General features: G+C 41.1%; 1 protein-coding gene across 6 annotated transcripts in view; it reads left to right on the forward strand.

The window, feature by feature from the left end:
- ADCYAP1R1 (ADCYAP receptor type I) overlaps positions 1 to 18229 on the forward strand; it is a 142513-nt gene that overhangs the window by 42927 nt on the left and 81357 nt on the right. The gene's annotated exons all lie outside the window — the stretch shown is intronic.

Genomic DNA, 18229 nt, shown 5'->3' on the forward strand with positions numbered 1-18229 from the left:
ATAGTGCAAAATGCATATTGGATAAGATTAGAGATATGCTGAAGCTCAAGGGTATAAATTTGTGTTTACTTCCTCACAAATATTAAAATGTTCTTTTTTTCTTACTGCCTTCTGGCTGAGCTGATTTTAGTTATTATATCTCTGTTAGCCAGTTTTATGATAATTTGTTCCATTACTTTTAAAAACTTAACAAAATACATTACAGTTTTGCATTGGAATAGAAACTAAATTCTCATGCAATTACAGGCTAAGCTAGTCCATTTTAATATCACTTCCAGCAATGTAGATGTGCAAAATCTAAATCTTTTTGGCCATCATGTGTTGTGTATTATGTCCGAACTAACACAGAAACACAGGTGAACAAACTGCATGCTAATTTAAAATAACTATTGAAGCTCACTGCATATTTTCAGTCCAAAAGCTTTGACATCAGAAGTGATGAAGTTACTCTTCATGCTGTAACTGCCTGTAGCTGTAGGCATTCCCTTGCACACTCCATTTACAGAGCAGCTATGGAAGAAGCAGGAATTTTGTAGGGGCAGGCAACATCAGTGGGAATGGGCTGTAGGATGCTAAAGGGCTTTCGATACCCTAAGGAAAGCAGACTAATGTGATCACATCTACGCATATGTATTTATTTTTCTGTTCCTCTGGGTCTGTTATCTACCCCTAAATCCTGAATGCTATGAATGGCTTCAGCTAAATTTGACAGAAGGACCACATTCTCAGACAAATTAATTTTCTAACAGTTTCATATGAATGTTTAGGCAAAGACAGAGATTTTGCTAATTCCCTACAGAAAAATGAACTTCAACATAAGCTCAAGACTCGTTAGACAGCAGAGTATCCCAACAGGAGCTCATCTAGGAGACACTACTCCTTGCCATCAATGGCTAAAGCCTTGTGCTACTGCTCGCAAAACTTGTCAGCTATTTTTTTTTTCTTTTTCTTAAAAATCTAACAGCTAATTCAGGTATCTGGCAATTCAGGATCACTGGCAATTAGAGCAGTTACTTAAGGCATGAGAGCTTGAAGATCAAATGTTCTTATTGCCCCAGATTAGTGCTCGATTTGAGCAATGCTGCAGCTTCTTGTTTCTCAGTTCTCTCTGTGTCAAACGAGACCAACTGCACTGCCCTGTCTCTAAAAGGTGTGGAAAAGATAAATCCACTTAATGCTAAACTGTGCTCACGTATTAGAGTAATGGTGCCAAACACAGATGTATGAGATATGTCTGGTTTGGTTAATCTCAGTGCTGCACTATGGAGAAACACGTGGTGGTGAGCTGCCTGGAGATCTGTCCAGGGTTAAGGAGCAATGGGAGACACTTGGTTTTCAGACATTCTGAGATTTCTATCTTCAGCTAACCTGAAAAAAAATGTTGGCTTCTATATTCCATCTATTTTACAGCTCAAACCATAGACAAAATCATCAGTCATATCCGAGTGAAACATGATATTATTTCATCATTGTACTGAAGTGATGATCAAGCATCCCTATTTTTCTGCCTTTTCTCTCACATTTCTTTGTACGTGACCTGGTATCTAACTTATTCTCACCCATAAAATCCATGTACCCGGACAGTACATGTCATAGCGGCTGTGGGCCACCCCTGGGTGCTCTGGAAAAGCACAGATGTGGATGGCCAGGGCACGGCACAGTGCCTTCTGATTTTCTAACACCGGTGTGAAGTCCCATATAAATCTTCATCTGATGAATGCCTTCATGTTTGCATTCTCATACTAATTCCTTCTCCACAGGAGCTTATTTGTTCTACTTATCCAACTGTTTACTAGCGGCATTTTAATATTTTAAGGATTTATCTGTGAATTAAAGGAGTAGATGGGGATGAGAAATGATGAGGTTTATTTTGCTTTGGTTTTCACACTGTAACCTATTGGTTACAACATTAATTCTGCAGATATTTAATTACAGGACACAAAGATGGAAATGCAACTTCTTTTTCCCTCTCACGTCCATGAACTTTTCCTATATGTCTGTTAATGAAATCCAGAATAACACCTTGTGGATGACAATTAATATTTGAAGGGCAGGTTGTCTTGTACTGAGGTCAGCTCCCACTACCTGGCACTGCTCACAAAGGGAGGTTTTGGGATGTTGAGCAATGTGAAGTGGCAATCTTCCAGCTGTGTTTATGGCTTTGGGAAAAAACAAACACCAAACAGCTGCAGAAGCTGGCAGAAGCCATTTAAAATAACACCGTTAAAACTGTGGAAGAATGAAATCCTCTTTAATGTAATGTAACAAAAAATAAAGGGAAAGTGACAGGGATGTGTATGAATACCATCAGTCTAGAGAAAATTCTGTTTTCAGTACTGATTGTTTGCATTTTGAGGCAGTAGTTTTTATTCATTTGTTTGGGGTTTTTTTTAATATGTGAAAATGTGAAATATATATATATCTGTTGTCCAAGGTATAATGCAGAAAGTCTGAACACAGTAATCCTGAGGATCAAATAAATGACAGTTAATGTATATTGGAGTCACCCAGAATAACCCATGAGGGACAATATAAAATAGGTTTCACCAATTTTGCCTTCAATCTTTGTTTACCTTAAGTATGACAGCAATTTGCTCTCATGGCAGAAGAATCCCTTCTCTTTCTCTCTCTTCAGTATGTATTAGACATACAGTATTTACACGTGTTAATGTTTTCTTCTGATAGCAGGAAAACCAAAGCAGTCTGAAGTAGCTGCCCCCATTTCTGACCCTACCTTTCTCCATGGAAAATGAAACCTTCTTCATTCTATTAACCTCAACCTGAAGCAAATTAAAAGATTACTGCAATTAAATGTTACCTTTTCAAGGGTTTCAGAGCTGTATTTTTTTTTTTTTTTTTTTTGTCATACTACAGTTCAGGAATAAGTATAGAGAGGAAGTGCTTTGCACGTCTTTATTCCATCGCACATATATGGCTGTAGGATGAGCAATAAGGTCCTGAATTCCCTGAGAAGTAAAAATAGTATACATGGTGGAACTGAGTTTTCTTTCTGTAACTGGAAAAACATTAGCAGAAGAGAAATTAACTTCTTGATATGAGTAGGGAGCTGAAAATGAGGCTGTTAAAGTTAATAACTGAGAAATTCTGATCACTTCAGGTCCTGGGTAGGCATTCATGTGGGGAAATTCATCTGAACCTGAGCAACAACCTTTTCTGAGGCTTTTTGGCTCACTAAAAACAACAATTGAGGGAAAGACACAGGCAAAATTTGGCTTGTACTGCTGGGATGCATACTACGTCAAGACACATCAAGATGTGTGGGAATGTAGGATGGCTGAAGATTTCAGAACCATGTATCAGTGAGACTATGATGTGGTCATTGTCACAGATGAAGTAGGATCCAGCATTTTCAAGGCCAAATACATAATATTAGGCTCTCTTAGTCAACATGCAAAGACCCTATTAAATATGACATGCATAAATACCCCAGCAGAACGCTTATCTCTTTCTCCAGGATGCCAATTTATTGCTGCTGCCACCCGTTTAGCAAAATAAATTTGGGAGGAAAGGCTTGAACGTATCAGCCAGCACTCACTATCTTTAGTGTAGAGTAGTAACCGTGTATGCTCGGGCTTTAAAGACCTTTTTTTTTCCCTTTTCTTTTTTTTGTGACACTGAAAAATTGTCTCTTGTTTAAATATGCAAAAGACTCTGAGTCCTAAGTGTCTGCGCATTGCAGTCAGCTGCAAACAGCACAGCTGAAGCATCTGTTACCCTTGGAGAGAGCCCCTGTGCCACTGAGTTCTGCATCAAGAATGCCCTTGTACCTGCCAACGAGGTGACTGGCTTAACACTTTAGATGCCTGCTGCCTTTTGTTAGAGCTGAGAACAGCAGGAGATGTACCATGAGGATAATAAAATGCATCTTGAATCTGTCCTTATTCAGTAAGATATCCCATATCTGAACAAATTTCTGTATAGCAGTAGAGTGGAAAATGCTGGAGCAGAATCTGGGTCATGAAAAGACTCTGAAAGTGAGACCTGTGGCTTATCTGTCAGGGTCTGAAATGCATCCAAGTCCTGCTGGTTTATTTGGAATGAAGTCACCCTTTAAGGGGGAGATCTGTTCTTAGAAGAAGACCATCTCTACCACTGCATTTTGTCCCTCCTTAAATCAAATCATACCCTGCAGTGATATAAGAGTAAAAGAGGAATTTGAGATAGGGTATGCAATCTGGCACTGTGTTTTGTTGTTTTGTTTTGTTTTCTAGTAATTTTGCAATGTTATATTGCAACACATCGTATTTCTGAACTTCTTGAAACCTGCTTGAGGTTCAGCTCATGAAATATATTGTAGTCACTGGTAGGATTTTCTAAGAATGCCTCATGAGCAGTGCAAATGTGATAAATTCATTGCTTCGTGCATTTTATGCTGCTAACAGAGCAGTTAGCAGAGCAGGGGTTGGGTCCCACCTATATCCTACCCACTTGATTTTCTCATGGGGAGTCTCTGTGCAGCTTATCTTCACATCACGTGAAGCAAAGCATTCGGATAAGGAGTCACACAGGGATAGGAATCCCACTTTTTGCAGGAGATGGTAGCATTCTTACATCATGGTTCATTAGAACTTCAAGTAAGTGTTTATAATGGCAGTGTATTCTTGACACAGTAACTAGTAAATAATAATATTAACATATGAAATGTCAGGAAAGGAAAAAACAGAGGAAACTTTGGGAAGGAGAAAGAGGGAGCTGTATGTCTAATACACCTGCAGCTAGAACTGGTCTCAAATACATTGTTCCATAGCATCCGACACCTTTTATACAGTATGTTACCCTTCCAAAACACCATCTCTGCTTTTGGGGATCTTATCCCACAGCAATATGTAAAAAAAAAACCCCAAAACCAAAAAACAAACAAACAAACAAAAAAACCCAACACCCCCCCCCCCCCCCCCCAAAAAAAAAAAAAGAGGAGTGTTCAGGGTTGGTTTCTAACAGGGAAGATTTACTCGGGTGTAAGAAGGTTATAGCTGGCCCACTGTTAGTACATAGAATTGTGGAATATTCTGCCCCGTGCGTGATGTGGACTGGAGATTTCATCATGCATTGCTGGTTCCTGTCTCTGCTCTCCTTCCACATAGCTGCTGCTCTTAACTCCTCAGAAAATGGATTTAGGTTGGTGGGTTTGGATTTTTTATAGCCTGTAAAAAGAAAATCCTACTACATGTCACAACTCATCTAAGATGATCTAGAGTTCAACTTTTGTGATTAAAAGAGTTGGGTGTGATTGTTTCCATATCTCTCAAGCTCCTGTGAAAATATCAATTATTGCTGTCTCCCTATTGTGTTTTTATTGTGGCTAATACATGGGTCCCTGCTGATAGTGAGTCTGGGCATGTGCTTCTCTTTTATGGCATATAAGAAAGCAGTAAGTTTTTATTGTTCCTTTGAAATATCAGGAATGGGGAATTGAGGTCCAAAATTATACTCCATCACCTGTTCACTGCATGTTCCTGAAGGGGGCACATTGGAACTGCTTTCAAATCACAAGGCATGATCCCAGTTCAGAGCTGCGTGTTCTCAGGTTCTGAAAATATAGGTTATAGGGTTAAAGACAAAGGCCAAATCTCCCCTTGTAAGTCATTATTTGTCAATCTACATTAGTTAAGAAGTTGACTCCTTTACTTTAACAAGATAACTACTATACAACAGGTAAGGTGGCTTCTTACATTCAGTGATGACTGGGGCATCTTTAAACAGGTATTATTTTTAAGCTTACAAATGCCCAAAACAGAAATATTGCATGTAGCTAAATTACTATGAATCACAAACTTACCGAGTACCGTCTGCTGCATCAGTGGAGGGAAGGAATTGTGTTGGTGGAACTGATCACCCCTTTGGCAATGACTGGTCTACCCAGAATGCGGCTTTTCACTGTCGTGATATAACTGCATATCACCAGAGATCATGTTTTCTGAAAATTACATTTAAATGTTACTGTTCAAGGGCTCTTGCCAGATATTTAAATACTGGTGATTAGCCACGATTAAATCATGTACCCAATGACAGTGCGATACTTCTGCTGGCCTATAATATCTGGGGTGCTTAAGGTGGAAAAACAATGCACAGATAACAGTTTCCAAGATATAGGGTAGCGATGGGATTCATTAGTGCAATACCTACAGCTGCACAAGTCACCTCGGGCTCTCTTTTTTGTTACTAGCAAGAAACAAACACGGACACTACAAGTGTCTCTCCATACCATGTTTTTCACCCAGATAACTTAGACCATAAATATTGACCAACACTGAGTCTCCAAAACATTAACAGGCTGAGAGGAGTGTCTGCTGATGCTTCTCAGCAGCATGGCATTGATGCAGTCCTAAATACAGAGATAAGGTACCCATCATTAGGCAGACAACCATCAGAATAGGAACCCTATTTTATTAGATCACCTAATAAAAGTATCATTGGTATCATTCTCTGTGGTATAAACCCAGATGGAAGGATTACAGTGGTTAATAACCTTATACAGGAAAATTTTGGAATTTTCTATGGTGTGGAAAATTCAGTTGTTTCAATATATTTTGTCATTCTGCAGGAATATGTTCATATATCTAGACTTCTTTTTTTTTTTTTTTTGACAGAGCAGATTGCATCACCTTTTAAAATTTTCATTCCAAAATAGTGAAATATTTCACACTGCCATCTTTAAACAGAGTAAAAGCTTTCCTTACTCCTGAACTGGATTACTTGAATGACACCTCGGTTCCTCAACTGATCGGTGCAACATTTTCTATCTCATTTTGTATTTGTGGCAATGTTTAGATGGCTGTGAATGTGGCCAACACATGGGAAAGCACAGCTACATCATACTCTTCACAGTCCTAAGTTGGGACATCAGAGGAATAAGGCAGCTCATGCGCTGTGGCTCTGCCAGCGATCTCCTTACAGCCACTGCTGTACTTTCCTCCCAGGCAGTGTCCACAGCCCAAGGACAACCAAAGCTGGACATAAATGCCTCTTAAGATGACTCTTCTCTTTCTCTGGTAATTTGTTGTTGTTGTTGTTTTTTCTGCCTCACTGATCGTCATTAGGAAGTTTTCCTACATTGCTTCTCTTCCTTTCAAATCCCCTCCGCTGAGGTCCACGCTGGCTCATCTCAATGTTGGTGCTCTGACACACCATTCAGTCTGCTCCCTTCTTTCCTTCGTGAATATGTACTTTATTCCCCTCCTTGAGTTTTTACAGTGAAATAGTGGTGAAACCCTCCAGAGACAGGAAGGTCAAAGAAAGGTTTGTTGAGAAAGCTACTCTAGGCACAGTCTTTTGTGCAAAGATTTGATTCCTTGTGGGATTGAGTGGGTTTTTTTGGTTGTGGGTATTTTTTTTTCCCCCTGCACTTTGGCACAATATCTAAACCAGTGTCTCTTTAACACTGAAAGGAGAAGGAGGGAAATTGAGAATGAGCTTGAGCACTTCCCATTACCACCGATGTAATGAGCTCTTTGCCTCCGTTCTTCAGGATTCTCCCCAGTCCCAAAGCCCCTTTGGGGAATATTAGAGTGAGATCTGTAGCACGACACACTTGCTGGAGTCGCCTGTGGGGAGGAGTGAAAGGGAGGAATATGTGTGATAGTTGAGGGCAAATAGCTTTAATTTAATTAGTAGATTAATTAAAGCTTTCTCCCTTGGGTAGGGTATATGTGTGTGTGTGGAGAAAGTGTTTCTGCAGCCTCCTGTAACTGTTCATCACACATTTCTGTTCCAAGTGTGACTCAGATGGGGTTTCTATTGAACTTGCTGGGAGCCTGCACAAAACAAATTTCCTGTCTAAGATCTTTTCTCTTCAGGGTTTTGTTTAAATGTAATGAAGTATAAATGGGCAAATAATAACGAGTAGTAACAAGAACTTGCCTTGCAAATGAATGTGGCATCCGGCAGCACGACAAATGCAGAACTCCTAAAAGCTTCTCTGTTTCCCAACGTTCCCGCAGTGAGAGAAGTCTTATGTTAGCACTGATTCCCTCAGTCTTCACTCAGTGAAACTCATCAAGAGTTTTTCTTCAGTGTGATAAACCCTTCAAGGCTACTTGGTAGCCTTGACTCTGCACATTTTACATAGGTCCTGAGGAAAGCAGATTAAGGCCAACAGAATCCTGGGCTGTATTAACAAGACAAGAGCCAGTAGATACAGAGAAGTGATTATCCCCCTCTACTCAGCACTTGCTGGACCACTTCTAGAATATTTCATCCAGTTTTAGGCTCCTCAATATATTAAAGATGTCAACCAACTATAGCAAGTTTGGAGCGGGGACACCAAGATGACCTATGAGGAGAGGATGAGGAAAATGGGCTTGTTTAGGCGGTGGAAGGAGAGAAACTTTTGGGGCAACCTAGTAGCAGCCTTACAGTATCTATGAAGAGATCATCAGGAAGAAAGAGCCAGGGTTTTCATCGTGGTGCATGGCAGGAGAACAACGGACTATGTGCATAAGTTGAAACAAGAGAGGTTCATACTAAAGACAGGCCTTTTTACTGTGACGATAGGTGAGCATTGGAGTAAGTTGCACAGAGATTGCGCAGTTACCATTCTTGGAGTTTTCCAAAACCCAGATGGAAAAAGCTCTGAGAAATCTAGTCTGGTCCCATTGCTGACCCTGCTTTGGTTGGGAGGTTGAGCTGAAGTCTTCTAGAGGTTCTTTCCAACCTGAATTATCTTGTGATTCCATGATTCTGTTTGAAATACACATCACAGATACTTGCCATGGTCTCACAGCCACCAAAGACGAGGATGTCTGGATGAAGGCAAAGGTGTATGAGGGACTGAAGCTTTAAACATAAAATCTGTAGATGAGGAAAAGAAAGTTAAGAGAACTTTAGGCTATCTTTTATATCCTATTGGTTTTGGGTTGCTCTGACATCAGATACAGCTTTCCAGGGCTAAAATGAGGATATTCCTGCATTACCACTGCTGCTTGAAGAGTGAAAAAGAGATGTGCCTTTCCTAAAAATCCTCTGGAGACAATAGGAACAAGCCTTTCTGTCTGTTTCTATTGCTCTCAGAAAAGGCAACTTTAAGGACGATGGTCAGGAACCTTCTTAGGGATCATCTGGAAGAAACGTAACCCCCTACTCAGAGCTTAGGTGGGAATTTTTAGGCTTCAGAGTAGGCCAGTCTTTTTGCCAAGAGAAGGGACTGATTTAACAGAGAATGTCTGGGAGCTGGACAAGCAAAATCATTGTTACCTACAAGTTTATCCCATTGGATCAGCAGTTTCTCAGATTAGATGAACAGTGTGTCCCAGATTGGTCATAAATTAAAGAGTTCTTCTTTCAGTTCCCTCATGGCAAGTGTTTAGCTGAATCTGAACACCATATCCCAGATTTCTGTAAATATAATTCCTCATTTCTCAGCCAGACACAATGGTTAAAAAAGGTAGATCCTACCCTCCAACTTCCATTCCAGTCATTTCTACTTATTAATCAATCTGAACCGTTGTGCCGAATCTGCACAAAATAGTTACCTGAGGCTTGAGCAATCTGACCACAGAGCCCAGAGGAAAAAACCACTCATTATTTACCCTCCTTTGCCAATCACAAATTCCACCAATTTACATATGCATTACTTGCCTGCAAACCCCATTCAGTGAACTTCTGCTTGCTGAGACAGTCACTGGTGGTTTGGCTAAATCTTGGATCTACACCAGGTTGCTCTATTCCTAACGGCTCTGCCATTGTCAAGGACCGCTGTGCCACAGCCTGTGTCAGGAATTGGAGTATCCTTGGAAGCAAGTCAGTGATCTCTGCAAGCCCTGCACCACTGATATCCTGAAGTGAGGCCACACAACCCACTTCTGTTCCATACTAAAAGCTCTTGGAGGGGTGAGAATCTTCCCCTGAAGTTTCAGTCAGATTTGTAAGAGGTTAGACCCCGATTTGGACACTTAAATCCCATTGCTCTTGAACACTTCTGAAAATAAGTGGGAATTGCAACGTTGGCAGGAGACTGCCAGCTTTTCAGGCCTAGGTTGACCTCTGAGGAATGAAGGAGGAAGACATCTGTCATGTGTTACTGGGAGTTGTACTTCTAGAGTTTTATCTTTGGAGGAGAAAGCCATTTTATGTAATACAATCAGCAAGCAGAAAGGGCTATTGAACCTTTGGTTTCATCTCAAGCACATTATGTCTAGCAAGATTTTTAAACACTTTTCCAATGAGTGGTTGCATCCTGCCAGTACAAGGCTTTGAGAAACATCGCTTGGTATTGCCTGCTATTAGAGATAGGATAAAGGTATACGTTGGTTTAACTCAAGATGTCAGTTCCCGTGAAAGTCATCGACTATACTGAGAATGCCTCACCATGTTCAAAGAAAGGTTTTTCAACTGATTTCCAAGATAAAAAACTAGGAAAGGCAAACTTAAAAATAGGTTTACCCCATGTTGCATAACACATCTTTTGTCCAGAGTTACCACTTGTCATGACCTGGGCCAGACAGACCAGGGAGTCGTGTTGAATTCAGAATTCCCTCGGGCTAAATTAAGGTGAAATGACACCAAAGGTTCAGTTAAACATTCTATTCATGACAGAAGCAACCTGAACTTGGGAGGTCTAACAATAGGTGGCGGGATTTCTCACAACAGGAATTGCCACGGCACTACCTTAGTGAACCATGTAACCCGTGGTAACCATCTACATCAATTCAGGGAAGAAGGAGATCCCTCCCGTCAAGTCAGGAGGTTCAGAGCAGACCCCCTTGCTTTCTAGGCTCCTTCTCAGAGAAGAGCCTGCAGGCGGCTGGTTCTGCTCCTAGTCCCAGACTTGGTCAGCAGTTTATGTCTAAAGGGATGAGGTGTAGGGATTATGGAAAAGGAAAGAGAGAACAAGACAGAAGGAGAAAAAGGAAGAGAGAAAGATGTCACCAGTCCTGGGTCCAGCATTGGTCCGGCCAGCCTAAGGGTCTCATTCCAGTGGGCACATGCACCTGGGACTACAGTTTGTGTCCTTTTATCATCCTTGCCCCTCCTTTGGGCGGGCACTTGAACTCGTTAGGCTAATTAGGTGCAATGAGCAGTTTGTGAGCCTTTGGGCTTGAGGATCGTTTGGGGAGTAACTTCCCCTTCCCTGCAGACATGATCTTTGGCCATGCATGGTGAGCTGTCCTGCTCGGCACATCAGAACAGGGAGCTGGGCACCGTCCTGCATGCCCTCCTTCTTTTCACCTGCGGTAACTTGCTTTGCAGGGTTCGTTGTTATGCAGAGTTCATCATTAAGCAGAACTTGCCCCTCTACAATGTTTGAGACATTAACTCTTTCAGTCTCTCACACCACTTCAGAAGGTATCCATTGAGTGAAGGGAACTGTTGATTATACTGCTGCTATTTTCTAATCTGCAGTGAGACCTGCATCTCTCCAGGAGTCATCAGTGTTAGAAGGTAACTGTATCTTAAATTCCTGTAAGCCAGTCTGAAAGGGATCAATGCCTTTTTTTGGTAGTGTGCTCTGTTTGTGGGTTTTTTTTTCTGCACAATTTGCTTAAGGCATGGTGTTGCAGATTGTACAATTGTGCCTTGGTTTGAATAAGTTTCTAATTGCTTTACCCTTTCACTTAGTCTGAAGTGTTTTGAAATTACAGTAGTTTGGGTGCCATCTACACAGGCAGACAAAAATGCAATCAAGTAACAACGTAAGGCCTTCCTGGAGACAACAATTTGTTTGACTGCCAAGGTGGTGTTGTGGGTACCAGTAATGATGTAAATCAGTTCTGAAAAAAATCCAGATAATCAGAGCTTCTTCCCAAACACCTCTATTTTTAACACAAACTTTTGCAAGTCTTGGCCCTGGTTTGACCAGTTGAATCATTGCTTGATAAGAACAGGGATTAAATCTAGTAATGTTTTTTCTATGACAAAGTAAGTTTCTTTCAGCGACACTCACGTAATAACGTATCATTTTTTAAGCTAACATTTAAAAACTGAAAGTCATTATAGAATTAGTAAAAAGTGTAATTCAGTATGATGTGAGTGATCTAATATACCTAGTGGATTAAATGCCCCTCTTGCATAACTTTAGAGACAACACTTAGACGAAAGGTGAATCAGAGTCTACTTCATCTCTATGTTGATGTAAAACACTGTCCATGAGGGATTTAATGAAGTTTTGTTGTTGTTGTTTCTTTGCTTTTTCTTATCCGCATTTCTTTACCCCTCTCCTCATTGTCATGGTGCCTGATACAACGTATGCTGAATAGAGTGGAAATACTCTCATTTACATTGCAAAAAAAAGAATCAGAACTTTACAGGCATAATAGAATCATAGAATCATTTAGGTTGGAAAGGACCTTTAAGTGTCCAACTGTTAACGTAACACTGCTAAGTCCACTACTAAACCATGTCCCTAAGCGCCACATCTACACATGTTTTAAATACCTCCAGGGATGGTGACTCCGCCACTTCTCTGGGCAGCCTGTTCCAATGCTTGACAACCCTTTCTGTGAAGAAGTTTTTCCTAATATCCAATCTAAACCTCTGCTGGAGCAACTTGAGGCCATTTCCTCTTGTCCTATTGCTTGTTACTTAGGAAAAGAGACTGACCGTCACCTCGCTACACCCTCCTTTCAGGTAGTTGTAGAGAGCGATAAGGTCTCCCCTCAGCCTCCTTTTCTCCAGGCTAAACAACCCCAGTTCCCTCAGCCGCTCCTCATATGACTTGTGCTCTGGACCCTTCACCAGCTTTGTTGCCCTTCTTTGGACACACAGAAATGCAGAAGAGGAAAGAACAACTAACAGTACTGAAATGCTGTATTTCGTAGAATCATAGAATCATAGAATGGTTTGGGTTGGAAGGGATCTTAAAGACCATCTAGTCCCAACCCCCCTGCCATGGGCAGGGACACCTTCCACTAGACCAGGTTGCTCAAAGCCCCATCCAACCTGGCCTTGAACACTTCCAGGGATGGGGCATCCACAGCTTCTCTGGGCAACCTGTGCCAGTGCCTCACCACCCTCATAGGAAAGAATTTCTTCCTTACATCTGATCTAAATCTACCCTCTTTCAGTTCAAAACCACTACCCCTTGTCCTATCACTACATGTCCTTGTAAAAAGTCCCTCTCCATCTTTCCTGTAGCCCCCCTTTAGGTACTGGAGGGCTGCTCTAAGGTCTCCCCGGAGCCTTCTCTTCTCTTCTCCAGACTGAACAATCCCAACTCTCTCACCTTCACAGGAGAGGTGCTCCACCCCTCTGATCATCTTTGTGGCCCTCCTCTGGGCTCACTCCAACAGGTGCATGTCCTCCTTCTGCTGGGGACCCCAGAGCTGAACGCAGTACTGCAGGTGGGGTCTCATGAGAGTGGAGTAGAGGGGGAGAATCACATCCCTCGACCTGCTGGTCACATTTCTTTTGATGCAGCCCAGGATACAGTTGGTTTTCTGGGCTGCAAACACATATTGGCTGGGCCATGTTGAGCTTCTTGCAAACCAACGCCCCCAAGTTCTTCTCTTCAGGGCTGCTCTCAATCCATTCATCTCTGTAGAAATGAAAATGCCAAGCGAATTGCACAGTTCACCATCACATCTTTACTATGACTTCAAAGCATATTTTCTGATCCTGGAGTTTCTCAAGAATACTGGTGACTTTTCTCCCTTCCGTAGATCCACTGAGTTAACTCGTGTAGTGAAATTACGTTTTAAAGCAAACGTGAATATTGTTACAGAGAGTAAAATGAGCAGAACAGTATTTTTTTAATAACTGAATGTAGTCAAAGACAGTTCGGATTTCTTGGCTAGACTGGTTTGCACTGTTGGCCCATGGGATGATCAGTTTGGATGACACCGAGACCTCTTTCAATTCTAGCTTTGATGTGTTAAAAAATTTCAAAATTCTTCTAGCCACCCAATCACCTCTCCTAAGCACAAGTCTTTATCAGTGATTATGAACGTGGCACAAAGATGATGTCCCATACATAGAGAATGTCCTGTTTTTCCTCAGGACAGCTACCTACAGTACCTACTGGTACTAAGGTACCAGCGGTTAGGAAGCATCTTCCTAATGTGGTCCAGTACTGCTCGCTCTGCTGTCTACTCACAGCCTTGCTTTGTGCTCCTTGGATGTATTATCAGGCATATTCTCTCCCTATTTGCAGGTTTACTGGATGTGAGAGTCTGAGGCACATTGTCAGAGGCTTGTACCACGCTGTACCATGTGAGGCACAGTCTGTGCTACATGCTGGGAAGAGGTGCAGAGCTATTACTGAGCTCTCTAGATCTTTAGGCAGCAAATCAGACAGCTTGACTTGTCGTCTTTCCAGTACAGATATCTTGGGGAAAGGAAGAAGTTGCTCTCGAAGTTACCTTCACCTGCCTTGCTCCCAGTGTTTGATATACTTGAACCAAAAAAAGAAGAAGGAAAGTCTATTTAAATTTCCTGCTGGAATAAGCTGGCAACATGTATTTATTTCCATGGCCAGGGAAGTGTATAGTACCCTTCTGATCTGCACAATTCCTCCCACATGGTTCCTTCCCTGGAGCATCCGTATGTTTCAGCAATGCCTTGCTTAAACACATGACTCTACAATTTGCTAATATCTGATTTACACATATAGCTAGGGCAGGTCCAGAAGCAGCACAGATGTGTTCACCTGGTTCTCTGCTCAGGTTTATGTCCTAACAATGGCTTTCTTAATGGAACAGTTCACAATAGCAGCACCTTGAGAGTATGTGCAAGAGAATATAAGTAGGTTGTAACATAATAACATGATTGTTATTAATATTACCATAATGTCAGGAGAACAACGAAGAGTTAAGTACTACAAGTTATACACAGCACATGTCAGTTTGTTTTTGTGGTGGCCACCTTAATAAAAACAAATGACGAAAAATTAAAGCTCTTAATTTGTTGTACATCTGTAGTGTTGTAGCTAGCTGATTCCGTCCTTTTGTGTGCTCTCAGAACTAAACAGACATTGATTGTATTTACTCTGTTTGTAGCTATACAATTATATGCCTTTTCAAAACTGGTGTGAGTCAAACTCCTTCACTTCATTGAGAGTAATAATTTTTTTAAAAAGAGTGAATTTCATGCACTATCCCCTTGGTTTCTTGATTTTTCTAGTATGTGTCAAAATATTTTTTAACTGCACATATCACTGATATCTTTTGGGAAACTGAAACCAGACTGTCTCTACTGAACTCAGGAAATTGCAAATGTCCTTGAGGCAAAAGAAATGAAATCAGGAGGCCATGAAGTTCAGGCTTACACTTCCACTTGAATTGTGCTCTGCCGTTCAGTTGTTGAAGACTGACTTGACGGATTAAAGGCTCTACCAGTACATAGTTAATGGAGAAACATGAAAAGTGGATCCTTTCAGGAAACATGATAACATTAAAGCATCTCTGCATTCAACAGAGAAACCTTTTGTTATTAACAATCCTATTGTGGTTTAACCCCAGCTGGCAACTAAGCATCACGCAGCTTCTCCCTCCCTCCCCGCCCCTCCCTCAGTAGGATGGGGGAGAGAATTGAAAAAAAAAAGTAAAACTCAGGGGTTGAGATGAAGACAGTTTAATAGGAAAGGAAGGAAGAAAATAATAGTAACACCAACACCAATAATAATAATAATAATAATAATAATAATACAATAATAATAATAAAAGAATTGGAATATACAAAACAAGTGATGCACAATACAATTGCTCACCACTCACTGACCGATGCCCAGTTAGCTCCCGAGCAGCGGTCTGGCCCACTCTGGCCAACTCCCCCCAGTTTATATACTGGGCATGACATCACACGGTAGGGAATACCCCGTTGGCCAGTTTGGGTCAGCTGCCCTGGCTGTGTCCCCTCCCAACTCCTTGTGCCCCTCCAGCCTTCTCGCTGGCTGGGCATGAGAAGCTGAACAATCCTTGACATAGTCTAAACACGTCTTAGCAACAACTGAAAACATCACTCTGTTATCAACATTCTTCTGATACTAAATCCAAAACAGCACTGTACCAGCTACTAGAAAGAAAATTATCCCAGCCCAAACCAGGACAAATCTAAGCCTGGTTTTATTTTCTCAGATACAACAGTGCTTATTAGCGGAGATGACAGACTGTTTCTATTCTCTCCTCTGGCACTGAGGTTAATGTTTCCTCCCTTTCCTTGCTTACTGTCACAGTTTCTGTGTTCTCTGATTGTTTTTTTTTTTTTAAATCTGTTGATGAAGAGTTCTACAAAATGGCATAAAGGTGGTTATGGGAAGTCACATCAAAATATTCTGCCAATAGTGAAAGCTTAAGGCAGGCTACAGGGACAAGAGAAGTACATCACTCTAGTGCTCTCTGTGCCCAGCAGTCTGCATTTCAAATACCTCCTGAGCCAGACTTACTCAGATACAATTGACTAAATTCAGTCAGTTTAGTCAGATACATCTGACTAGATGTGCCTGTTTGCAAGAAAAACAATAAAATCTGAGCTTTTAACCTTAGGCTTTCTTTATAATCAATCAAGTCCTGGCTTTGATTTACCTCTACTAAAGAAGACGCCAAAAATAGGAAGGATAAATCACACTCTTGTCCTTTCACTATAGACTGAATCTAAACCTTCTTCTCAAAAGTCTATGACTACCCCATAGGACATCAAAATCTGGCCATGGTGGGTTTCTTAGTGTTCAGTATCCTTTGATGGGCTTTGCATAAATACATACATATTTATATATGTTTTGAACTCCTATAACATTTAACATCCACAATATCGAGGTGAAAAGAGTTCTGCAGGTTAAGTTTGTGAAGAACCATTTCCTTTTGTTTATTTGTCTCCTGCTTACATGAACAATATATATTGTAATTATATTATTACTACTACTACTACATGACACACTTTCTTATCTGCACATGCTGAACTGTATAGAAACTGCCATGTTGATGTACTGAGACAACCTCTGGACACTCCTTTCAGACCTGGGCAACTGTGGAGAGTGAACCAGTATTAGCAGCAGAACCCTGATTTACTTGCTGTTTCTCTCTTCTCTTTTTAAAAGATATTCTAAGAACTTAAATATCAGCCAATACAATTTTCCTGATCTTTGACAAGATTTAGGGAACGATGGAGCAAAAGCCCTTAAGTTCTTGGGAGATCCTAGAGATCTGTGGCAATATATATTTTCCAGGCCCTTGGGAGCCCTTAGAAAAGAAGAACAGTGTTTTGTTTTGAAGATAAACAAATCTAATATGGTTATGTCTGGTGTATCCCACGGGGAAAATAGCTGAAATTTATTACTGGGGTCTTGGAGATGAAACTGTGTGGCATTATCAGTTCCTACAAATGGTGACTAAAGCTTTCTAGTAGAGGTTCATTAGGAAACCCCCTCTGGCTTTGAAATAGAGGTGGTGGCTTGTAACTGGTACAAGGTCAGAAGTGTGCAAATGGCTCCATGCCTCCCAGCACACACGAAAGCACAACACAAGCACCACCAAAGTAGGATTACGCATGCCTTGGGATTTACTGTAAGTGTGTATTGAGTTCGATGCATTAGTGACCCCAACTGTTCACTCCATTCCCTCTATTGGGATGTGAGGGAAGTAGGATTGAAGTGTGCAGATGGGGCTTCAAAATAAACTGAAGTAGATTGAATTCAGGTATTGCTTTCCCTGTTTGCTTGATCCTACTTAGCAGATAAGGGAAAACAAAGCACTTGACAGGTACACTCTACTTCCTCTGTAGTTCTCCATCATCAAGAGTGAAGGAAATGGGATGGGAAGTATGAAACAGCAAAATTGCTTCAATAAACCAGGGTGACATATCCCATCTTCAACCAGCGCACTGATTTTCATGGTGCTTTCCACAGAGTGGGATTTGAACCTTAGCAGTGCCCCTATAAAATGATCTAATGAAACCTGAGATTGTATTGCCCTTGAATTGATATCCCCTGGCCACTGTCTGCAACAGGAATGAAATCTTGTATTGATTTCTGGGAATGGGCCACATTCTTATTTTGTTGCTGCTTTGGGATTGCCTGCATTCTGGTGGCTGCAATGTTCCTCTTATAAACTAATTTACCTTTTTTTTTTCTTCCCCCCTGTGCCCCTTTTTTTTCTTGTAGTGGGCTGCCTTAGAGCCTTAAAGATAGGAAAAAAAAAAAAAAAAAAAAGGAAAAGGTTTGGATCAAGTCATCTCAGTTTAATTGGCATTGCATTCTCTTTTGGCAAGAAAGTTGCCTTGTATTCACTGGGAATAAAGGAAGAAGGAAACATTAAGAAATGGGCAGGGGTGAAAGACAGAG

Source organism: Aquila chrysaetos, chromosome 3, assembly GCF_900496995.4.
Source record: "Aquila chrysaetos chrysaetos chromosome 3, bAquChr1.4, whole genome shotgun sequence".
In the NCBI taxonomy this organism is placed as follows: domain Eukaryota; kingdom Metazoa; phylum Chordata; class Aves; order Accipitriformes; family Accipitridae; genus Aquila; species Aquila chrysaetos.